This window comes from Ursus americanus, chromosome 5, assembly GCF_024610735.1.
Source record: "Ursus americanus isolate L20-20 chromosome 5, mUrsAme1.1.p, whole genome shotgun sequence".
Classification (NCBI taxonomy): domain Eukaryota; kingdom Metazoa; phylum Chordata; class Mammalia; order Carnivora; family Ursidae; genus Ursus; species Ursus americanus.
Genome location: NC_142131.1, coordinates 17957501 through 17983717, shown reverse-complemented (window position 1 = coordinate 17983717; position 26217 = coordinate 17957501). Strand labels below are relative to the sequence as shown.

The following is a 26217-nucleotide window of genomic DNA, read 5'->3' as shown; positions in this document are numbered from 1 at the left end:
CAACTGCAACACTGACTCAAGTTCTCACTCCCTGTTTCAAATGGTTATGTGTTGTCCTATCTGGAGGCTTTTGCAGAGCTCTCCATCCTATGCCCTATAGCCTGCTATTTTTTAAAATTTATTTTTATTTTTTTATTTTTCATTACGTTTAGTTAGCCAACATATAGTACATCATAAGTTTTTGTTGTAGTGTTCAACGATTCATTAGTTGTGTATAACACTCAGTGCTTATCCCAACACATGCACTCCCTACTACCCATCACCTGGTATAATATGCTATTTTAATAATTTTCTTTTCTTTTTTTAATTTAAATTTAGTTAGCCAACTTATAGTACATTATTAGCTTCAGATTTAATAATTTTATTTTCTGCTTAAATTAGAGTTGTTTTCCCTTGTCTATAATTAAGTACCTTGATGACCTGAGTGTTACTAAGATGGGTTTAAAAATACGTGAGTGTCATGTTGAATATTTTTATCTATGCTACTTCAGCTGTGTTTATGTTTTGTCCTTCATTGCCTTGTGTATTACTAAAATTTAATACTTGAGTGAGGGTTTTTGTCTCCCTCACCTTGTAGCTTATAAGTAAGGATGATAATGGCAGTTATTTAAGATTTCTCGGTGTTTGTACTATGATAACCTCATATTCAGAATGTTGTAAAGAGGCTTTAGGTCACTTATTCCGGGGTAGATTTATTCTGGTCTTACATCACTCAAAAAATGTAGAGTTTTCTTGAGAGATTCCCAAATACCATTTCTTTCCCTACTGCAATTCTGCTGAAATGTACTACTGAAAAATCATTGAAAATTTAATTGTTTTCTTATTGTTGCATTTTAGTTAATAAGGAAAAAATAAGCTCGGTTCATGAAGTTTATAAAGCCTACACATTTCCCTTTATTCTTCATCTTGACTAATTGAATTTTTATGCAATGAATTAGTCACTCAAACCACTTATTCAGGACTCTTAGCTCATCCTCCAAATTCAGTTGTCATGAAGTCCCATCTTGTGAATATGTCATCTCTTCCCCAACACCTCTTCATGCCACTATCCTAGTATGAGCCTGCATGGCTTCTCATTTTACTTTTATTGGCTGCAATGGAAGGCTGCTATATGATTTTGTAGGTTTCAAAAAGACTCTCGTTACTGATTTTTCTTTTGGTTCAGCTTTGCATCACAAAGAAGGCAATTTTCAAAAGTTAACTGAAAAGAGCACACATGAATATAACCAACCATTGGTACAAAACCACTTTAAGCTTTAGCTATCATTTACAAAGAAAGTAGTCTAGAGGAATAGCATGTTTTAATAGGCAACTCAGATTTTCAGAAAGCTGTAGACAATAGGCTATTTCCGGACAAAGGCAAGATTAGAAATGAGATTGCTGGAGCATAAACTGGGACCCTGGAAACCTAGAAGACTGACTTGGGCTTAGGAGGACGTTTTCCTTTGTGAGTTTCAACATGCTGGTATATAACTCAGTTAACGTGAGCAGGAGCCAGATAGATGTCAGATGTGTTTCCTTCACCCTTCCAGAGCCACTCTGCACCACTCTCTTCTTTGCTTTGTGCCATGTACATACAAAACACATTCAGTTCTGCACCAGTAGATTTTCTTAGACTTTAGCTTCTGGATGGTCGTGAAGATGAGAGATACTGCAGAAGATCAAAAGGTGACAGCTCAGAGAGGTCAGGGTTTTTATTCGTCAGATTGGCCCTGCCACATTGCCAAAGTATTGTCTGTTTCTCTCCTATGGCTCTTCGGTCAGTCGTAGGGGCGGTTGCAACCCCATGATTCCTAGCCCCCAGGCACTGTGTCATACCTCAGTGGTTTCTTTTACTCCCACCTGTACTTTCTAAATAGTTCTTCCCTTCAGTTACCTCATCTGAGTGTATCATCTGTTTTCTGTTGGCACTGTGGCTAATGTAGGTGATACTCGAAATATTCAATAACTTGTAAGCCAGGGGCAACAGCTAATTAAACAGATGCAGCTGTAAACAAGCAGTAAGGTAGCAGCAGTACATACTTTCTAAGTATCCGTTGCCGGTCATAGAATGTGAAAGAAGTATTTTGTAAGTAATAGTAGGTACCCAGTGTCAAAGTTTACAGTTAAAAAAAAATAAAGTAGGTTTAAGATCTGTAATAACATCTTTCCTATTCTCTTCCCCTGCAATGTGCTATCTAAGTAGCAGAGAAAGAAAGCCTTGGGAGCCAACCCCGCTATCGAAGTGTGGTGATTACACACTGTCGGCTGAGTTGTGTATCCACTCCTTTGGGTAGAACTCCAGGTGTGTTTTTGGCCTACAGCTTTCTTGTGAGGCCAACAAAGTAAGTATTCTAGCCTCTACCTCCAAATCTTGCTCTTAAATCCACTAATACATCATATCTATACATACACAGAAACCATTTTCAAGCACACAGGATCATATGATTGTAACTGCTCACACCTTCAGCCTAGCCCAGTGTCTCTTCCTCTTCCAATGCAATAGTTTTTCTGTTTGATGAGTACTTCCCCTCAGATAGCATTCCATCATCTGTGCTGGGGACATGTTCACCATGCCCAGCGCTGCTATTGCCATGTCTGAGAAGCTTTCCAGGCAAAATTCATCACTGTTCTCTGTGCTTCAAGGTGCTTCTCACTCTGTGTTGTGATTTAATAGTGCATGTTCCCGTCACCATTGCTAGATTTTGATCTCCTTGAAAGCAGGGATCAGATCTTTTCATCTTTATAACCTTAGGGCTTACAACACTGTATGTGATGGACTCGATAAACATCTGTTGAACTGAATTCAGTGAAAGTTGATGGAGGTTTGATGGCGGGCGTGTGACAGAGCAGGGATTCAAACCCAGTTCTACTGTGACTCCCGGGTCTGTGCTCTCATCCCTGCCAGGGGTGCTGTGGTTCCTCATGGGTTCACAGCAGTTGTTTCTCTAGTAGATGCAAGTTTATTTTTGTTAATGTTAGGTTTGCCTCATATTTAGATTAATGATTTCTTATGTGTCTTCTCAGCTCTGATTTACATGTACATCGATGAGTTTTGTGTTCTTTGTACCACAGATCCAAAAAATAAGAAGAGTTTCAAAACATGCCGTTGAAAATAAGATTTTTTTTTTTCACATGAGCTCTAGTCCTATTCTTTTCTTTCGTGGCAGGGAGCGAGAGCAAAATGAGAGGCAGAGGTATATAAAGTGTTCGCGTAATACCACAGAGAGCCTGATGTATAGTAATGGGTCCAGGATCGTAAACGTCTCTCTTGGCACTCTTACCACTGTCAGATTATTACTGTGTTCTCAGATTCAGCTGAATGTGTTCAAGGATCTTCTTTGGTCTGAAAGGTCAGCTGCTTTTAGTTGTGCACTGGTAGAATACTAATATGTCCTTATTCAAATTACCTACTACAGCACTTATTAAATTGATGGCCTTTGCTCTAATTTAATACTGGTGTCGTTCAGAGGCGGGCTGCAGCAGCACTCTGTGCTGAACTGGGTGATGCTGAGGCAAAGTTCAAGCTGAAACCGTGGTTTGGGGCTGCATTTTCCCACTAAATTAGCAGTCAGATGCGGTGTATAATTAATTAGCACAAACCAGGGAAAGCTTGTCATTTAATAAGGCTTTTTTATTTCCACATTACACAAACAGTGGGAATTGATCCATTAAGTGCCTGACTATTAATGCTGTTTAATGTATGTCTGGTTGTTAAATTGAGATGTCTAGGTACATACGTCCAGAGTTAAGAGCTCCTCGTAGTTTGTTCAGTATTTGCTCAGATTTGAAGTCATGTTCCACAGAATCAATAATAGCTTCATTACTGAATTTGAGCCTGAATCAAACAGGCATATGGATTTAAACGGAATGTTTCAGCGTGGTCTCAGAAATGCATTTCTGTATATACGTCTTAAAGTCCAGCTAGTTCCCTCCCCCAGAATTAAATATTGCATCGTGTTTGCAGCATTCTCTGCTCCTTTCCTTTTTTTTTTTCATAATTTTTATATTATGTTAGTCACCATATAGTACATCCCTGGTTTTTGATGTAAAGTTTGATGATTCATTAGTTGCGTATAACACCCAGTGCACCATGCAATACGTACCCTCCTTACTACCCATCGCCAGCCTATCCCATTCCCCCACCCCCCTCCCCTCTGAAGCCCTCAGTTTGTTTCTCAGAGTCCATAGTCTCTCATGCTTCATTCCCCCTTCTGATTACCCCCCCTTTCTTTATCCCTTTCTTCTCCTACCGATCTTTCTAGTTCTTATGTTCCATAGATGAGAGCTTCCTTTTTGATATAATCCTTGCCTGCAGTTGCCGAAGGCAGAGAATAACTTTTCCTTTGTGGCGGTATTCAGCATAGTATCCTGGAATTGCAGTAGGAACGAGCCTTATGAAAGCCACAGAATGAGATTTCAGCTGTCCTGCCAAGATGGCTGGAAGGGCACACAGTCTTATCTGTGGCCTGAGTATCATGCAAAGCGCTGGATGTTTGAAACAGCACCAACCTCATCTTTTTTTTCTAAAAATGATTAAGGTTGATTCTCAGTTTTGTGAACAGGTTGTTCAGAGTTGGGAGGTGATTAACAAATGCATTCTTTAGAATAAGTATCATCACATCTTACGTGCACAAATGATAGCATTAAGTGCTTTTTTTTTTTAAGTTAATGCAGACAGGAAAACTAAAAACTTGAATGTGAAATGACTTTAAGAAGGGGGTAATTTGTTTGAACAGTTGATGAGGGCCATTTGCCACTTGGAAAAATTACTGTTTTTGCCAATGTCCTTCACATTTAAATTAGTGAAGTTAGTCCGTATGTGAATTATTAACTGTCAGAGAAGTTAATTGTGTGTATATATGTGTTTGTGTATACACACATATGTATGAAAAAGTACCTTGAAGACTCTTTAAAAAGACCATTAAACATATTCATAAAACTATGTCAACATCTCTGATTTTTTTCTTATAAACAGAGAAAAGTTTCTACAGGTTTACATAGGGAATATTAAAGCTGTATTATTGTTAAAGGATACCACCTGGGATTATTTTTTCTTCTTAAATAGCAGAAATGTTTGAGCTGTGAAAATTTTGTACTGAAGAATGATGAATTAAAATGTCAGTGGCATAAAACACTCCTGTTTTGGGACCAGATCAGATCTGTGTTATTGTACTTACCTTATTCTGCCTTATATTATAGTCAGATGTTTTCATGCTTGTCTCCTGTCTTGACTAAAAAGTCCTCTAATGCTGGGGCATGTCTAAGTATGGCATTATACTTTTAATTTTTTATTGTGCCAATGAAATAAAATTTAAAATAAAAATTTTTTTTTATTACGTTGGCACAATAAAAAATGTATAGTGCATTTGGGTGGTACTGAGGGGAAAACTTGTTTAATTGAATGGACAATTATCTTAAAAGGAAAGTAAGGAAAATATTTTATTTCCTCACGCTCAATCCACATAGTGCCCTAAAATTAATTTATTGTGCTAGTAAATGTATAATTTTGGATCTTCCATTAAATTTCCTGCCTCGCCAATTTCTCAAATAGTAACAGAACTACCTTCATGTCATTGTCTTTTTCTCAGCAAGAAAGTTTTGTGATTATTTATTCACTAAAAAACTCATTCATTGATTCACTCATTCATTGGTTCTCCAACATTTAATCAGGGTTATTTTATGCCAATAACTCAATAATACACAAATATATTGATTTTTTTTTAACCGTTTCTCTTTTTATGGTATACACTGCTTTTTCAACGACTTTATCAAATAAAATGCATTTTTATCACCTGCTAAACTTGGTAAGCTTTTGTGTTAGAATTAGGTCAGTCACCAGTATTTCCAGTTCTGCCTCCTTCAAGTTAGGTATATAAAGTATAGATTTGGCAAATGGCTTGTGAGAAGTGTGTGATATGTTACATTGTCTTCCCTCTGGCCCTCTGGCCATGGAAACCTGCGTTGAAATAATTGTCAGCCTGAGTCCCTGGGTTTCTATGATAAATAAAACATCTTATCCACCTATTGACCAGGTGGTGAGTTAGAAAGAAAATTTGGGTACTAATATTTGGGTGTTGTTCACTTCCACTATATAATCTTGCCTATCCTACTCTGCAAATCATTATAAATATGTTTTCTTCTTGAATGCAATACCTGTAAAGTAAGCTAAGAGAAAGGAACATTTTAAAAATATATATTCAAAGCATTTTGGCTCCATAGAACAAAATTTGATGGAGTATCCCAATTTTTCATGATTTTTAAGTTTATATATGTATAAAAATAGTAGTCTATGACCTAAAACTAAAGCTTTGCTGTGACAATTTTTTATTTTTAATTAACCAACAAAAGGGTACCTTTTAAGTTTAGAACTCTTCCTAAACCCCAGCAAGATTGTGATTTACCTAATTGTGTGAATGGCATGTCTAATTTGTAATACTGGGTCAAAGGACAGAATGACAAATCTCATTTTTTTCATTGGTCTACTTAATAGAATAGATATACTTGGATAATTTGGATAATTACTGATCTAAAAACAATTACCTAAAAATACAACTCATGAACAACATTATGTTGAGATATAAATAAAATTTACTTCACAGTAAATTCTGTCAACTTTAACCTTTTAATACTTTTGGTATATAGTATTTATTGTTATTAACAATTCTAATTTTCAGGAGTAGTGATATCTAAAAACTACTAGCCTCTTGGTTTTTGGCATTGATTTTTAAATATCAGTTTAACACAATTATTTTTAAACCTGTCATCTGTAAAAATGTAGGAAATGAATAATAAATGTTAGCTGACTACTGATGGGCTCATGTGAGAATATTTGAGTTCTTATTTTTTTTAAATGTCTTTGGAATAAAGGACAACTTTAATCTGCACATATAAAATAATAAAAATTTAGAGTGAATTTTTAATTAATGAATATTGAATAAGCAAAGGGCAATATGTAAATACTTAAATTTGTTCATTAAATGTCATAGTGGACAATCATTTGGAAAGTAAATTATAGCAAAAAACCTTTAATTGGTGTTTGGTTTATATTGGGATTTGGAAATAATGAGTTTTTTATGTTGAATTTTTTAACCAGACTGACTTTAATACATCTAAATAAGATTTGTGGTTTGCTGCTTATTCATCTTATTACTGTATAGTATACAACTGAATAAAACATGATCTGTATAATAAAGTCGAGCTATATCTTTAAAATGGCTACCAAATTAATATTCTAGAACATTCTATAAGGTTACATATTTGTTATACTATATATTCAACCTGATGAAGCTCTCATAAATTCCCATTTTGTGGTTGAGGTTGGTTATATACAGTATTGACCTTTAAAAATAACTTTTTGAGCAAAAAACTGAGTGGAAACTTAACAGTTATTAACTTAAAGTATTAGAACATATAAAGCCTACTATGAAATGTATTACAATGTCTAGGAAGTTATGTGGTTAAAGTGGTCAAAAATATTTCCATTCTCTATTTGCTTCACAAAGTTAACAATGAAATTTCCATATTTTGAGTGATTATTCTTCTAACATGTCCAAAGTTTTATGACTTTTTGTATGCTTTGAGTCTCTAATATTTTTCTAAATACTTTTTCTTTTTTTCCTTTATTTTTTTAATAAAGATTTTATTTAAGATATTTTTTCCAAATAAATTTTATTAGAAATAGATTTGGTACATCCTCATCTATAATACTGATAAGAGGAAAATGATTTTAATGCTTAAAAGGAAAAATTGGTAATGAGATTATTGTGATAAGTGAAATTTGATGTAATCATTAATATGATACAAAAGTATACATAAGGATATGCAAAGGTATTCACAGTATATTGCTAGTAAAAATGAAGTTAAAAAATAGTATGGATGATTCTGATCTTTTTATAAATACATTTTATGTTAGGTTTTTTACATATGCATACATATAGTATGTGCATGTCTATATCTGTGTACATGCATGTACAAAAGACTGGATGCATGAATAAATAGATGAGACTAAAGATCTTTTTAACTTTATTTTTTTGTATTTGAATTTCCTTTTTTTGAATTTAAAAATATTTTTCCAGCTTTATTGAGATATAATGGACATAAGTTTAAGGTGTACAACATGATTTGATACACATATATTGCTAGATGATTATCACAGTAGTGTAAGTTAATACCTCTACACCTCACATAATTACTACTTTTTTGGTGAGAACATGTAAGGTCTATTCTCTTTGTAACATTCAAGTATGTAATACAGTCTTGTTTACTATAGTCATCATGCTGTAATGAATTTTCTTAATTTTGTAAGATGAACAGTGTGTTCTTCGTATTAAGTAAAATGTAATATGTTTTATTACTATTTTGTGACCTATCAGAGAACATTGTTAAAGAAAATTTATTTCATTAGAATATCTGGCAACTTTATTACAATAATAGTTTGAACCTTTGAATAAAACTTTCATGAAAACTTTAATTGGTTTGAAAACATGAAGGAAATGATGTTTTTTCCCTTTTTCCTACCTAGGTATTTTGAAATTGATATTTTGAAGTGAGTTAGCTACAGATATGTTGTACAATAATCATCAAAACATCAGCCCATTAAGCTTGCTGTCCTGACCTAAGCAGTGTTTTTGCTGAAAGAAGTATGGTCCTCAAGATAATTCCCACATAAGGCACTGAAATCAGCATTAAAGGGTTTTGAATTACAGCTGATGAGTGTGCATGGTTGAAAGGAGATAATTTTTTTTAAGTTTTAAATAGTGTTTAAATTTATAAGAGAAGAGTTGCATTAACAGAGATTGATATCTTTTTTTTTTTTTTTTTTTACACGTGAACACATAAAAGAAGAATACAAAAGAGTGACCACATGTATTTTTTAAAAAATACTTTGGCAGGATTTGAAGAAATAATTACTATTGAAATAAAAAGTGCACTCTTGAAAATGTATTTTCTCAGGCTAAAACATGAACAGCTACTTATATTTCATACTTATTATGACTATAGGCAAAATAGTAACAAAACACATTTTATTCTGGCCATTATATGTATGTTAGATTCAACTGCAAAACTCAAAGAATGCAAATATTTTATTGGCCATTCAAAACGATGACATTCCTTATTTATTTAGTAGTATTTGAAGTGCAAAATTACACATGCACATTCTTTTTAGGCTACTTGTTTTATTCCCATCTGAATTAACTGAAATATATTTCCCAGTAAATATCTTTAGCCTGAAGCCTAGAGTATGGGAAAGTTATTGTGGAAAAACACTTTTGGAATATCCTTGAAACATTCAATCTTGTCGACTCACAATCTTTTCTATAGCGTATTTAGGTCACTAATGGTAATTTTGCCAAGAAAAACCCAATGCATTTAGTTTATTTCATTGTTCTTCTTATTTTCAAAATCTTTATTAAATTATTCTTCCTTCTTTCCCCATTACAGGTCTTGAAATATATGGCCTATAAAATCATTCTCATTGGGAAAGAATTACAGACAAGTCATCATCCTTTGAGGATAAGTTCGATTAAAAGGTAAATTTAGGCCTCTGGACATCATACAAGTAATCACTACACAATGAAATTGTTGTTCACATCAGAAGCACTGATTGTTACCCATTTTGTGTGTTTTTAAGGCAAACTGTCATTGAGAATTAAAAATGTGTTCTTAAATGAATAAAACATGTTTTTTTAACTCATCTGTAACACTTCACATATATTTTTAAATAGTTTAAAATAGTTTGAAGTAGGATTTCTGAATTAATCATTGTTTTAAGTAGTTTGGATTAGAGTTTTAAATCCCATATTTCCTGTGAAAAGAGGGAGTAGAAGGCAGAACATTTATATTAGAGTGCTTTACATACTAATCATCTGGAATGGGATATAATAAACTATTTCAAATGTTCTTCCACTTGTAATGATAGGATGTCTTCAGATAATTTTACAGAATTTATTTTATTTTACTAATTGATTGGTATATTCATCATCCAGAGATATATTAGTGAAAGCTGGGTTCTAAATCACTTTCCTATGATAAGCTTTCCAATTAATTCTTCTCACACTGTTTTCCTGGTGACATTTGAACTTCTTTCATTATATAAAACACATCTGGAATGAGACATTGCCGAATAATAATCATGGATGCTAACATGTTAAAGATTGGACCCCTGACATAGTTAAATGTGTTCTGGTTTAAAACAGTGACCTCAACTAATGCTGCTTTAAGTGAACCACATTTAGAAAGAATATACAGGCAGGTCTTTTTAGCCTGCCTGTCATGTGGTAGAATTGGTCAAAAAGAATGAAATCAAATTGCAAACTGGGTCTCCCTTGTTTAATGGAATTAACTATATTCAGTTATATTTTTCCTCCTATCAGCAAATATTTTTTCTTTCTTCTCATCTAATATGAAAAATATTATAATAAGTAAATATTTAAAAAGGATTACCTAAAACATATGTTAAACCGTATTACTTATAATTTACATTTGTATCATAAGGTTACTGAATTTCTTCTGTGGTGTATTTCATAAAAGAGAAGATGCTGATAAGATCCCGTTTAAATGGCTTGCTAATACCAGAAGCAGATCATTTAAAATGGACCTTACATCTTTATAGGATGTTAGAAATGAAGACATTACCTCAAAATGTAGGTAATTATTGCCTCCTCTTTTATCAGTGCTATTTTCTGAGGTATTATCATAAGAGAGCACTTTAGTATTAAGCAGGGCCTTCGAGTGGCAATAAATCAGTCCAACTGAGTCATCATTGTCTAGGGCATCTGGACTACTGCAATGTTGTGGATCCTACCGAGAGTGTGAAATCACTTGACCCTTGGCATTAACCTTTGCTGAATGAATAGACACTGCTTTCCACATCGAGGAACAAAGCAGAAGACTATTGATTAAACACCACATTCACTTGATATTAAATACTGGCTGAACTCACTTCTTGCTTCCAGTTCCAAAGGGAGAAGCTCAGAGAGTTGCTGAGTCTCGAGAGAATGGATGTTTGTAATTCAGAGCAATGTTTTTCCTGCAAAGTACTTTTTTTTCTCCTTTGATCAATAACTAGCAGCCATGATCAGCCATGAGTATGTATTGTCAATTCTGACCTGTGTATTTTATCACTGAAGGTGAGAGGTCACAGTGCTGTGACTAATATTTCAGGTCTAAGCATGAATTGTTTCCTGACTTCAATATCTGTTTGAAAGAGCGATTTGTTTTATTTTATTTCTTGCCTTATGAATCATTGTTTAGGCAATTGATTTGTCTGCATTAGTAAAATACACAATTTTTCTAAAATTCTTGGGTTTTATCACTGTTTTTGCAGATGTTTAATTTTCTAGACCTTAACATTAGAAGAAATAGTGATAAAACGACACCCTTAGGATCTACAATTTATTTTATTGGGGAAAGAGAAATATTATAGTTAAATAAATTATTCAGATGAAAGCAAAAGCTTTGGAAGAGAGTGTAGCAATACATATGAGCATAAAGAGAACAACGAAAGATATTTTGTAAGAAGTCTTAAGCTAACTGTCTTTTGAACCATTGCATGTGCCTATACTATTGACAATAGTTGGACAGCTCCTGTGTAGACCTACTTTATCCGGAAAGAGAACATGTATTATTGATCAATTCATGGAACTAGAATTAAGTTTAAAAAATTTTAGCTACAAACAGAGAAAGTCATTTTTATTTTAAATGTAAATAGTTTTTGTGTGCTTCTATAACTGAGATTATTTTATTGCAGGAAGGAACATAAGCAGCTACCTTCTTCTCTAAGGTTTCATATTATTGTGGACCAAGGATATTGCACCAGGAAAGCTCCTTAGAATAATTGTTTTCGTCTCTAAGGGTTTGACTGGCTTGTGTGGAGCACCAACCAGAAATTCTAGATCAGCTAGTTGTGAACCTGTCATGGTTGAGCAAGGATCCTTCCTTGCCTGAATAATAGAAAATACTTCCTCTAAGGACATAATGGTGTAATTTAATACACGCACAGTCTCACACAGTTTGCACAATTTTTGAAAAGGAGTATTAGAAGGCTGCGGGAAGTTGATAAAATGAATCATGCTGCTAAACTTAATGGTCAATCCTTTTGATTTGATGCTTTCTACGGGATATGTAGCCCCTGAAATCTTTCTTTAAAAGCTACTGAAGCTTAGAAAAATGTGAACAATGTTGAATTTAAACACTATTTTGGTTATGTATTATATATTCCTTTTTCTTCATTACTAAGGACATCTGTATAGAAGTCACTTTTATTTCACTGTTATCTGGAGCGTAGGCATGTTATATGGACACAAGAACCTTGGCATTTATTTTGACACATGGGGGTACCTAGGTACAATTTATTTGACTGTAATAATACAGTACCACCTTGTCTTGTGCATGCCAAAGTGTATGAAGGTAATTGTTTACAAATACTGATGTTTTTAAGGTGGTAGTGAATGAAAACATTGAACTAGAATCTGTTGCTTTGAAGTACCAAATAGAGGTTTTTTTATTCTGCTGTGCATGCTAGTGAATTAGGATAGTTTTGTGACATTTAAGACACCATCAGCTGTGGCTGTGCCAAGGTCACATGGCAGGTGGTGACATAGCTGTGATTAGAATCCATGCAGCACGTACTGCAGGCCCTTGGGTGATCTCTTTGGTGTCTGTGTGCAACTTCCAAATGGAAATTATTTTAAATAAGGTTGGTGAGATAGAATAAAATGATAAATAGTTACAATCTATTATGACAAATATTGGAATTCCATATCAGAATTGGAAGAAGAAGGGAGACAGAGAAAGAGAGGGACAGGAAGGAGAAGAAAAAGAGGAAAACATTCCTAGCGCAGCCCTGCAGATTAAAAAACACGATCAGATAGGAACCTCACGCGCTTATGCTAACAGGGGGGAGGAGTTTGTAATTTTTTAAGGCTCAAACAAGTAAGTAGGCTCTCCAAATATCTGCCAGATGAAATCCCCCATCCCTGTTTTTAGAGATAATCTAGAGATAGTTTAGAACACACGTCGGTAAAAGTGAAAAATGAATCTTTCTGTTCTTTAGAGGAGAGATCGAGGGTGGTTACTTGTGAAATGGATTGTTTCTACATTAAAAACTGAGGTACATGCAGGGACTTTTGAAAAGTTGAGGTAGTAGAACTCCAAAAGTATTCTGCCATATATAGATTATTCAAAATTGATCGCTTCTGAAGAAAAACTTTGACATGGTTCCCATTTATCTGATCAGTCACAAGAAACTTTTCAAAAACAGAAAAAAAAAGTTCTCTGTAACAGTTCATATCTGAAAAGGACAGCTCTCAAGGTTTCCATAGCCTGAACATAATAAGTCTCCAGCCTGGTTGAAATCTTTTTAGTGAGAGTCTTTTGTTTCCTTGAATTAGCAGAAGACTTTGAAATTGACTACACATTGTTAAATCTTTGCTTGGGATCTAGTAAAAGCCCATATAGTTTATCTGACACAGTCGAGTTTATCTTTTTACATTTGTCATTCCTCATAAAAGATATCGACCGGAATTTTTGTGACTTTGACCAGCAGAAAACCTTAGCTGACATACTCAAGGTTGAAATGCACTCATCGGAAATGGAAGCACTTCAACCCTGCCCCTGTGGCGAGAATGGCTTCCCGTTAGACAATCTGGTCAGATTCTTTATGGACCCAAAGGGAGGTACATGTGCTGGGCATGCGTTTATGTTTTTTTCTGACCTACCTGCTCCTCAGAGCTGCATTCTAAGACTGCTGCTTGTGTAAAGCCTTTCAGAACTATGCATCATTGATCTAGCCATAATCACACTGATCTGTTGGCTTTTCACTAAACTTTACTTAAGTGAAAACTAACCCTCTGCTTCCTCTTTGGGCTTATGATTGACTGTATGTCTTTCGAATGGTGTGAAGATGCTGGCTGTGAAACTGGAATACTGCTTTTAAATGTCTTTAAAAGAAGAAAAGAAAAATGTGTCCCCTCCACCACTACAGAGTGAGATAAAAGAAAATAATGACGGTGGGCACTGTGTTGTCAATGATGACCTTTAGGGAATCTTTTTAGAACATCTCCACATCTCGAAAAGGCTTTTCTTTTCTCCCCCGAAATTGATTTATTCCAAATTTATTTTTAAAACAATTTCACAAGGGTAGATTTTAATTCATTGATGGAGTTTTTCACTTAGGCTACGCATGTATTAATTGAGAGTCCCTTTATTAATTTCCTGGATAACTGGCAGATGACACTCCCTGCCTGAGATACGGAACTACGACAGGTGAAGAACTACTACAGGGATAGAAAACAAGGAGCTGCAGGATGTGAAAAATTGGTCAGAAGAAAGAAGGAGAACACCAGGAGAGTCTGGGCATGAGATCTAGTGTAGGATGTCATCAGTCCTGCTCTCCATTCCGACCCCTCCCAAGTCACTTAGGATCTGTGGACTTGATATATGAGGTTAAGCTTTATACACAACACATGGGTAGCAAGATACCAAAAGGCATAAAAATATAAACTGTTTTAAGTGTCTTTTATGTGGGAAGAGTTGATTCCAGATGTTAAGTTTTCACTATATACATTTGTAATTTCATGACACTAGGGTAGTCTAAGTATTTAGTAATATTTATGGTCCTCACTCATTTCTCCCAGTACATTCCATGCATGCATGTAATTTTTCTACAACTAATAGCTTATTCTTTTATAAAGAATGGTAATGGGAGTGGGTAATTATCATCTAGTTGCTTAGGACTGTACTTTTGTGTATGCAAGGGCAGACCTCTTGCTCCACCTTTCAAAATAGCATTCCTAATCATCACAGTGCACCCAGAGCTGCTGAATAGGGGCATGTGTGCTGACCCGGATTATTAGCACATCCATCTAGCCAGCAACACTATGAAATACTTTCCATTTTTCACCTTGCACATTTTTATGTGAAAACACACACACACACACACACACACACACACACACACACAGGCAGTTTTAAACAGTATAGCACTGTTTAAGAATTAATGTTTACAATCATGGGTTCCTTTCACATATTATCCTAATTCTAAAATTAGCAATAATTAAAAATGGTGGCTAAATAAATATTTGTAAAAAATCTTGGTTTCTTTCATATTTTCTCTAGATTATTTTTTCTTCCAATTATATAATAAGGGTTGTCATTAAAAATACCATCTGGTTGGGTATAAAAATGGTCTAGTTGGCTGCAAATAAAGGTTGGTGCGTATCTTCACCATTATCTCCAGGTGAGTTTAGTAAGGTGAGTGATCATGCAGTAATCAAGACAGTGGCTCTAATAGGATTTTTTAAAAAAAGAGCAGCTTGTGCAATAATCAACTATAGCTCTTATAAAGGGAAAAGTTTTTTATCCCATAATATAAGGAATTATATCTGATAGCCAGAAGAGAATGAAAAGAGAACTTTTAAGGTCTTGCCTGATAAAAGAATCTGGTGACTGACTATAGCAAAGCACTGTTCTTCCATTCCTCCAGTGTTCAAGCTACTCCATTTAATGTTGTTTGATGCCACTTATTTTCTGGTTCAGTAAAAAGATTTCTTTTATGACTTTTTAGAATGGTCATGATTCTCAGATCAGGTTACCAAATATTATTAAATTAGGTAATAACATTATCTATTTAGAATTAATGTGGTGTAATGTCCTTCCTAATTTATAGTATCTATTCCAGAAAATACTTCTGGGATATATTATTGTCATGAGTATAAGTGATAAGGAATGTGAAACAGTTCCTGGCAAAGAAATTACCACAAGATACTCAATGCAAAGAAATATCTGACGCTTAACAACATGTTCAAAAAAACCTTTATGAAGGGGGAAAAAAAAAAAAGTCCTGGGGTTTTGTGTGAGGGACCACCTTCAAGATGTGTTTGGGCAGTCCATTTGTTGGATAGAAATTTTAACCTCACTTTCAAATGGCATTCTCATCCACTTGAGTTGCTATTGTATCCACTGAGAGGAACCCTACACTTACTGGTTTCCATCTCTTCCACTATGCTCTCACTCCATGAGAGGAAAGAAGAGTAGGTCCATCAGTATATTTGAATTCCATTCTCAGAAACTGAATGTTTGTGTATACTTCAGCATTTCTGAAGGGGCCCTAAAACTTCAAACAAACTAGGCAAAAGGAGCCCCAGAGCATTAAACCGATTTTAAGTGTGCAGCTCGGACATTGAGACTTTTTTTCTTTTTAAAATACCTTCATCATTCTGAGCTAGTTTTATCAAGAGTCCCAGAGTCAATATTAAGAGTCTCAGTCAAGTAAAGTCTCTTTGTAAAGATACTCATTGTAGGGATAATAGCTTACTACTAACAAAAAATAAAACATGGGTTAAAAATGAAGGTGGCTCTAGTGGAATTTGTTGTCATAAATATAGTTTTAAAATAAGTTGTACTTCTTAAGGCATTCACGGTGTTTGCCAGGGTGAGTTAATTGTCCATCAGAAGTAATGGATCCCTGGTGAATTATTGTTGTTGCTAGACACCAGTTTCAATGGTGATCATGGCTTGGCCCAGGGTCTGGTCTGCTTGCTTGTGGATTAACCGATGTTCTTTGGTGCATGGGATGAGAAATGTGACATTGACTTTGGAATTGTGATCAATAGCCTTTGATCTCAGAATCCCTTACCTTCCTTTTTGCAAGTGAAATGGGCACAAGAAACACTTTTCTCTCTCCAAGATGGTAAGAGGTGTAGATCTCTAATCTTCTAATTTTGCCATGTAAGTAAAGGCTGGAAAACAAGAAGAGGCAGAAGCATCCCTATTTTATATGTTTACTACTTGGAGAATAGTGTAGACAGGGCTCTGCATTTTAAAGTTGTCAAAACAAAAGAAAACTTTCTTTTAATGAACCCAGTCTTACATGACCAAACATCATTATGTTACATCATTACATCATTTGCCTTGGGGTTCCACCTGCAAAATAGATTATTTAGTTGGGGATAAATCTTCTAGGATGAAATTCTAATATCAGGCATACTGTCTAATGTTGATATCAAAAAGCAGAGTGAAAAAATACAAGTGAGAAATTTGATATAGAAGCCTAGATTGCATGTGAAGAGTCAGATAACTTATAGAGTCAGACATCTTTATATGGATCTACCTTCAAGAAAATGAATTTATACTACTACTTCATCCTAGTGTTTATATTTTGGCCCATGTTAAGTGTGCCTATTTCTGTTTGATGGTATTAACATTTTATCTGTTTTCTATGCAATTTATGTTTTATTGCACTCTGTTTTCATTTGTATCATCTTTATTTTTTTTTATTTTTTATTTTTTAAAGATTTTATTTATTTATTTGACAGAGATAGAGACAGCCAGCGAGAGAGGGAACACAAGCAGGGGGAGTGGGAGAGGAAGAAGCAGGCTCATAGCAGAGGAGCCTGATGTGGGGCTCGATCCCATAACGCCGGGATCACGCCCTGAGCTGAAGGCAGACGCTCAACCGCTGTGCCACCCAGGCGCCCCCATTTGTATCATCTTTAGAATGAACTTTTTTCTTCCCTTGAGAATATACCAATTCTATTAATGGAATATCCTGAATCATTATTGAAATCTTAAAACAAGTTTTCATAAATAGTTTCATAAAAAAATATGTGAGTCTTTTGACTTTAACTCTAGTACTTCCTAATTAACCCACGTCTTCACTACAGCAAAGGATATGCATTGACGTGGGGATTTGTGGTCCAGCTGCAGATTGGTTAAGTTAAGTTTGTTAATGTATGCAGACAGTATGCCAAACACTCAATGGAAATGATACCATTCATCTTTACAATAACCTGGAGAAGAAAGTATTACCTCCATGCTCTTTACTCCATTTGCAGAGGGAAAAACTCAGGCTCTAGCTCAAAAATGTTAAGTAACTTTTCCAAGAACCCCAAGCTAATAAGTGAGAAACCCAGGATAGAATTCTTGAATAATTCTACTCTTAGTCACACTATACTGGCTTCTCTTCACTCTGTATGATCAAGATGAATGTGCATTTCATACTAAGAGTTTATGTTTATGCTTTATGTTTTCTAATATTGTGTCTGGTAGTGAAAAGGTTACTCGGAAACAGGGTTGAAGATCTTTTCTGTTCCTCAGTTTGGAACATGTTTGCTTGCTTAGGCTTTGGTCATGACTGCAGTTTATCTTTTCTTACTTTATTAGAAATGTTCTTTCTGTATCACTCTCAGCTTTCAGTCTGCATCTTATTAGAGAGTAGCTAAATGAGTAATCATTAATGGCTTTTTGTTAGTGTACTTCCAAATAATTGGAGAAATTACATTACAGAATGCTAACATGTTAATTTGACATTTATTTTGGTGTTCTTACAAAAAACTTAAAATGATTTTTTAAATATAAAAGGTATACCAGTGAACTAATTTGGTTTGAATAATGATATATGCTTTCAAGATAAAGGTAGGAAAAGTAATGGATCTACAGTGAAAACTAGTAATTTTATACCTGGGTATACTTGCTTAGACCTTGCTTATTTTATTGTCTATCATCATTTGCTCTTTAGATAAATTTTCAAGGTATTGATTTTTTTTTTAATGATTTTTTATTATATTATGTTAGTCACCATACAGTACATCCCCGGTTTCCGATGTAAGGCTCGATGATTCATTAGTTGTGTATAACACCCAGTGCACCATGCAATACATGCCCTCCTTACTACCCATCACCGGTCTATCCCATTCCCCCACCCCCCTCCCCTCTGAAGTCCTCAGTTTGTTTCTCATAGTCCATAGTCTCTCATGTTTCATTCCCCCTTCTGATTACCCCCCCTTTCTTTATCCCTTTCTTCCCCTACCGATCATCCTAGTTCTTATGTTCCATAGATGAGAGAAATCATATGATAGTTGTCTTTCTCTGCTTGACTTATTTCACTTAGCATTATCTCCTCCAGTGCTGTCCATGTTGTAGCAAATGTTGAGAACTCGTTCTTTCTGATAGCTGAGTAATATTCCATTGTATATATGGACCACAACTTCTTAATCCAGTCATCTGTTGAAGGGCATCTCGGCTCCTTCCACGATTTAGCTATTGTGGACATTGCTGCTATGAACATTGGGGTGCATATGGCCCTTCTCTTCACTACGTCTGTATCTTTGGGGTAAATACCCAGTAGTGCAATGGCTGGATCATAGGGTAGCTCAATTTTTAACTTTTTAAGGGACCTCCACACTGTTTTCCAGAGTGGCTGTACCAACTTGCATTCCCACCAACAATGTAGGAGGGATCCCCTTTCTCCACATCCTCTCCAACAATTGTTGTTTCTTGCCTTGTCTATTTTTGCCATTCTAACTGGCGTAAGGTGGTATCTCAGTGTGGTTTTGATTTGAATTTCCTTGATGGCTAATGATTTTGAACATTTTTTCATGTGTCTGTTAGCCATTTGTATGTCTTCATTGGAAAAGTGTCTGTTCATATCTTCTGCCCATTTTTTGATTTGTTTATTTGTTTCTCGTGTATTGAGTTTGAGAAGTTCTTTGTAGATCTTGGATACCAGTCCTTTATCTGTAGTGTCATTTGCAAATATATTCTCCCATTCCGTGGGCTGCCTCTTAGTTTTTCTGACTGTTTCCTTGGCTGTGCAGAAACTTTTAATCTTGATGAAGTCCCATAAATTCATTTTATCTTTTGTTTCTCTTGCCTTTGGGGATGTGTCATGAAAAAGGTTGCTTTGGCCGATGTCGTAGAGGTTGTTGCCTATGTTCTCCTCTAGAATTTTGATGGATTCCTGTCTCACATTGAGGTCTTTCATCCATTTGGAGTTTATTTTTTATGTATGGTGTGAGATAGTGGTCAAGTTTCATTCTCTTGCATGTAGCTGTCCAATTTTCCCAGCACCATTTATTGAAGAGACTGTCTTTTTCCCACCGGATGTTTTTTCCTGCTTTATCAAATATTAGTTGCCCAAAGAGCCGAGGGTCCATTTCTGGGCTCTCTATTCTGTTCCATTGGTCTATGTGTCTGTTTTTGTGCCAGTACCATGCTGTCTTTGTGATCACAGCTTTGTAGTACAGCTCGAAATCTGGCATTGTGATGCCCCCAGCTTTGTTTTTCCTTTTCAACAGTTCCTTGGAGATTCGGGGCCTTTTCTGTTTCCATACAAATTTAAGGACTGTTTGTTCCAGTTCTTTGAAAAATGTCCTTGGTATTTTGATCGGGATAGCATTGAAAGTGTAGATTGCTCTGGGTAGCATGGACATTTTAACTATGTTAATTCTTCCGATCCATGAGCATGGAATATCTTTCCATCTTTTTATGTCTTCCTCAATGTCTTTTAAGAGTGATTTATAGTTTCTAGAATATAGGTCCTTTACGTCTCTGGTTAAGTTAATTCCAAGGTAACGTATGGTTTTTGGTGCTATTGTAAATGGGATGGATTCCCTAATTTCTCTTTCTTCGGTCTCGTTATTCGTGTATAGAAATGCAACTGATTTCTGAGCATTTATTTTGTATCCTGCCACGTTACTGAATTGCTCTATAACTTCTAATAGTTTGGGAGTGGCTTCTTTTGGGTTTTCCATATAGAGTATCATGTCATCTGCAAAGAGAGACATTTTGACTTCTTCTTTGCCAATTTGAATACCTTTGATCCCTTTTTGTCGTCTGATTGCTGTTGCAAGGACTTCTAGTACTATGTTGAATAATAGTGGCGGGAGTGGGCATCCTTGTCGAGTTCCTGATCTTAAGGGAAAGGCTTCCAGCTTTTCCCCATTGAGAATAATATTTGCAGTAGGCTTTTCATAGATGGCTTTTATGAGATTGAGAAATGTACCTTCTATTCCTACACTCTGAAGGGTTTTAATCAGGAAAGGATGCTGTATTTTGTCAAATGCTTTTTCGGCATCGATTGAGAGGATCATATGGTTCCTGAGTCTTTTCTTGTTGATATGATGTATCACGCTGATTGATTTGCGCATATTGAACCACGCTTGCATCCCAGGTATGAATCCCACTTGATCGTGGTGGATAATCCTTTTAATGTACTGTTGGATTCTATTAGCAAGTATCTTGTTGAGGATTTTGGCGTCCATATTCATTAGGGAAATCGGTCTGTAATTCTCCTTTTTGATGGGGTCTTTGCCTGGTTTCAAGGTATTGATTTTTTAATTAAAAAATATTGTTGCATTATTTTTTCTAATTTTACTGCCTAAATAAACAAGCAGCATGTAAAATTTTCTAATTTTACTGCCTAAATAAACAAGCAATGATGATCTGTCATTTCACCTACAAGAGTTAATTTTAATTAATTCAACTGAGCAGTTACTATATTTTAGGTATGGATCTGGCACTGGGATTATAATCGTGAACAAAATAGACAAGAAGTCCTGCTCTCAAGAAAATTTATATGACATAGGAAATACTGATAAGTAGAATATATAGTATGATATACAGAAAGAGAGCTAAGAAAATAATGATGGAAAGGGGCTGAGGGGATATTTGAGATGGTCAGTTTTAGATACAGTAACCAAGGAAGGCCTAAGTGAGATGGTGTCATTTGAATAAAGACTGAAAAGAGGTTAGCTAGAAAGTCAAATTTTAAAATGATTTGTCTTATAAAATGTGTTCTGTAAGTCAACGTAGGTGGTTTGTTATTTCCTTGGCACCATGTAACTGTGATATCGCTATTAGTGTTTAAGTGTCTTGCTATCAGCCCAATTATAATAATTTTTTAACTATACTTTTGTATGTGTGTGTGTGTGTTCTTTTGGGCTCCTTTGTCCTTTTACTGATGCCCAGAGAATTCAGAGGCAATTGGTTATTTTTTTTTTGAGAAAAATAGTATCTTTGTCATTCAACTGGCTGGCCGCAGATTATTGAGACGGAAGACAGAATCTGGACTATAGTTTTATTTTCCTATTAAAGAAATGCATAATGCCAGGAGACTAGAGAACTCCCCTTTTCTCCATGGGAGACTATCCTTGAATATCATCTCCTTACTGCAACCAACTGAAAGTCTAAGAGTTCCAGGTGATGAGCAATTCTCTTCATTGATCACTATAAGGTTCCATGATTGAGCTACTAAAAGCCAAAACTCCCTATATATCCAGTGCACAAGGATGGAGAAAGAATAGATCTGAAATTTGATTGAAAATACCTTAAAGAACAATGCTGTATTCGTGTGTGTGTCAGCTTTAGTGTATATATCCTGTTGAGTGATTGGTTAACATTTGAAGCACTTGAGTTGGGACTGCATCTGCCAGGGCTCAGCCCACCCTTGTGGCTACGACCAGCGCTTCAATTATCTTTATCTCACCTCCAACAAAGGATTTATTAATTAAGATAATTGACTTTAGGAATGATTACTCATTCATGAAATAAGTGATGTTCAAGATACGTGTACTGTCTAGAAATGTTACGCACTCATCTCTGCCCTTGCATGAACAGGGTTTGAGAATCTAGTGACTACTGTAGCCTTTCCTTTCTATTTGTTTCCATTTCTCTGTGGAATGGCACTCTAGGCCTGGGATTTTGTCAAGGTGTGATTTAGACATGTATGGAGAGGCTCTTTGAGTTAATCCAACTCTATAAACTGAATCCTGTGGCTAGTCTCCAATGATTTTTCCTTGCATGGTATGACTAAAAGGAACAGGAACTGAAACTTCATTGCATTTATAGAAAACGTTGTATAGTCATCTAAAAAAAAAAAGGCACGGGTGGCAGAATTTGGTTTCAGTCTTACAAATTTGTGGGAAGTGAACATTTAGGTTATATTTACCTGTAACTTTTGGAAGCCAATCCTTAGGAAAAAGAATCTCATAATTGTGGATAACCATGTTGGTTTAGGTCAGCTCACAATTACTACAATGAAAAAGTGTCATTTGGAAAAGGGAGAAGGGAAACAGATGGCTGTCACATGGTTTATAGCAATGACTGAGTCTCAGTGGAAGGAGCAGTGGGGCTTCCTGTCCTAACAGCTCCTGATGCTGCTTTTTTCTCTGTGATGAGCTTTCATGCCCCATGTCATGATGGCCACATCTGATCTGGGCTTTGGAGAGTGCACCCCATTGGTAGTTGTGCATCTCTCCTCCCACTGTCTATGGTGCACATGTGGAGGCCTGGGGGTTCCATTGCAGAGTGCATGGTGATGGGCAGTTCTCTGCTAGCTTGTTTAATAGTTCAGTTCCCTACAAACTGTAGTAGAAATTCAGGCTGTTTTTGTCTGTGAAAATACACCTCTAAAGATCTTGCCTAGATGGAATCTTAAACATGATAATCTTGACTCTTGGGGTGGGCATTGATGTTCTGACCTTTTCTCCTATTAAGGGCAGCAACCTTGAAGCCAGTTAGAACAACAGGATGCTGGGGCAAGGCCCTTGCTTCCGTTGTTCAACAGAACACTCTTAAAGAAATATGCTGCTTTACAAAGTTTATAACATAATCTTATCTATTTCTAAGCCTACCATTCTTTTGAAAAATCTTTTTATTTTAGGACAGTTTTAGATTCATTGAGAAATTATGAAAACAGTAGAGAGAATCCTCCTATAACCAGTACTTAAGTTGCACTATTATTAACTTCTTACTTGAGCATGATACATTTGTTACAGTTAGTAAGCTAATACTGACACATTATTATTAATTAAAGTGCTTACGCCATTCAGATTTCCTTTGTTTTCAGGATCTCATCTGGGACGCCACCACTCTCCTTAATCCCTGTGTTTCCTAGTCTCCTCTCCTCTTGGCTGTGATAGTTTCTCAGACTTTCCTAGTTCTTGGTAACTTTGACAGCTTTAAGGAGTGCTATTTAGATATTTTGTGGAATGTCTCTCAACTGATAGTTTTCTTCTTTCTTTCTTTCTTTCTTTCTTTCTTTCTTTCTTTCTTTCTGAGGGAGTATGAGTGAGCGAGCAGGGAGGGGCAGAGGCAGAGGGAGAGAGAGAATCTTGAGCAGGCTCCACATTCATTGTGGAGCCTGACTTGGGGCTTCATCTCAGTACCCTGAGATCATGACCTGAGCTGACTGGTATTATGAATTTTGGGGAGGAAGATCATCTGTTTTTATCACATCTTACCAAGAGTACATACTACTAAAAATGAGTTATTGTTGAAGTTAACCTCAGTCACTCAGCTAAGGTGGTGATTGCTAGAATTCTCCATTGTAAACTACCTTTCCTTTCTTTTAGAAAGAAGCTACTATGCACAACCCACACTTAAGTTATACTCCACCTTTTGATCTTGAAGTTATCTACATAAATTATTTGGAATTTTCTACATTGGAGCTTTGTCTATTCTCCTCTATTTAATAATTGAATCATTTACTTATATGGGTATTTTAAAATTCTTTGTCTTATAATCTGATATTTACTTATTATGGTGCTTAAATTGTTCCAGCTTGGTCATTGGGAACTCTAGGTTTATCTTGTGTGTTTCTTGCCTTGGTTCTAGAAATAGCCATTTTTTCAAGGAGCCCTGGATCCCTTTATTGGATTTTGCTTGGAATTGTGCTGAGCCTATATATCAAGTTGGAAAGAATGGACATATTAATAATATTGTTTTCCTATATATAAACATGGACTATCACTTCGTTTATTAAGATCTTATTTGGTTCCATTCATAAGCATTTTGTAGTTTTCCTCCTTTGATCTTATCATATTTTGTTAGATTTACACCTAAATGTTTTCTTTCTTTCTTTCTTTCTTTCTTTCTTTCTTTCTTTCTTTCTTTCTTTCTTTCTTTCTTTCTTTCTTTTGGTGCTAATGTAATGGTATTGTGCTTTACATTTTACATTCCAGTTGGTCATTGCTGATATGTAAAAAAGCATTTGTCTTTTGTATATTAACTTTGTATCCTGCAACCTTTCTATAATCATTTATTAATTCCAGGAGTTTTTCTGTTGACTCTTTGGGATTTCCTACATACACAATCATGTAATCTGTGAACCAAGACAGTTTTATTTCTTCCTTTCCAATCTATATATCTTCTATTTCCTTTTTTTTCTTGGTCTTATTGTATTAGCTAGGATTTCCCATACAATATTAAATGGAAGTGGTGGTAGTAGCATCCTTGCCTTGCTTCTGAGCTTAGAAGGAAACATCTCATTTGTCATCATTAAGTATGATGTTCGCTGTAGGTTAATTATAGATGTTCTTTATCAAGTTGAAGAAGTTCCCTTTTCTTCCTAGTTTGCTGAGGGTTTTTATCATGAGGTATAGCTTTTTGTTACCCTCATAGGTGAGACAGTAACACTAGAGGGGGCTGAAATGGCACAAATATCCTTCCACTCTGCTGAGATAAGCTCAAGCGAAATCTTTTCCCTTGGAAAGGAGGTCTTTGTTACATAGAATGCTTTGGGCATATTTCACAGTAATTACTCATCTCTCCCTCTGCCACAACTATGGGAGGATTTTTCTTGAATTTTCACCATAGGAACCTAGTGGGGTCCAGAAAATTCATGAGACTCTGGGGGCTCCCTTCAGACTAAGGCCTCCTAGGAGTTTCTCACTTTTATGCTAGTCCACACTTAGGCTCCAGTACTTTGTCAAAGTTACCATTTGAGCGTCCTCACCAGTTTATACTCCAGCAGTTCTGTCGCAAGAATGCAGCTCTTTTATAACTTGCTGGATTCTCTTCTCTTTCTGGATTTTGAAAGGGCAGTGTTCCCTACGATTTCAGTTCTCTGATGGGTCCAAGAGTCATTGACTCATTGAAAAAAAAAATATATCAAGCATGTTATTTTTAATTGCTTCTGTTTGGACTATAGAAATAACTAGTACATATCCAAAGTAAAGAACCTTCAGTCTTTTTAGAGTTTGCCTTTGGAACTGGGGATATATTTCAAATCTAAGAAAACGGGAAAATCTATGCTCTCTTCCTAATGAGAATTAGCATAATATAGGTTCTAAGGTCCTAGGATGCAGCAAAACAGGGCTCAAATTCTATTGCTACCCTATATTAACTGTTGGACTTGTGAATTTTCAATAATTTCTATGGTTCTGATTTTTTGGCTGACAATAAGTTATGTTCAGATAACCTGTATTTACTTATTAAGTACTCTTGTGCTTGGTACCATGTTGGATGTTAGGAAATGAGGAGTCACTAAAAAATGAGCCAGGTATTAATTTGCCATTATTCTTAGACTATAACAATGAAGATGAAATAAATGCCCCAGAGTGGACAGATAAAGTGCCACTAGGAAGGTCATTATTGACCAGTAGGGATTGGGAACAGAAATATAAAAGAGGTGTCATTTGAATTATTCTTGAAGAGGAGGTAAGATTTGGCCGCACT

General features: G+C 35.5%; 1 long non-coding RNA gene across 1 annotated transcript in view; it reads left to right on the top strand.

The window, feature by feature from the left end:
* Window positions 1-26217, top strand: part of LOC123791476 (uncharacterized) — a 507626-nt gene that overhangs the window by 204714 nt on the left and 276695 nt on the right. Inside the window, exon 6 of the long non-coding RNA XR_006779388.2 lies at window positions 9424-9512. This is a non-coding gene — a long non-coding RNA (uncharacterized LOC123791476). The remainder of the gene's footprint in view (window positions 1-9423; window positions 9513-26217) is intronic.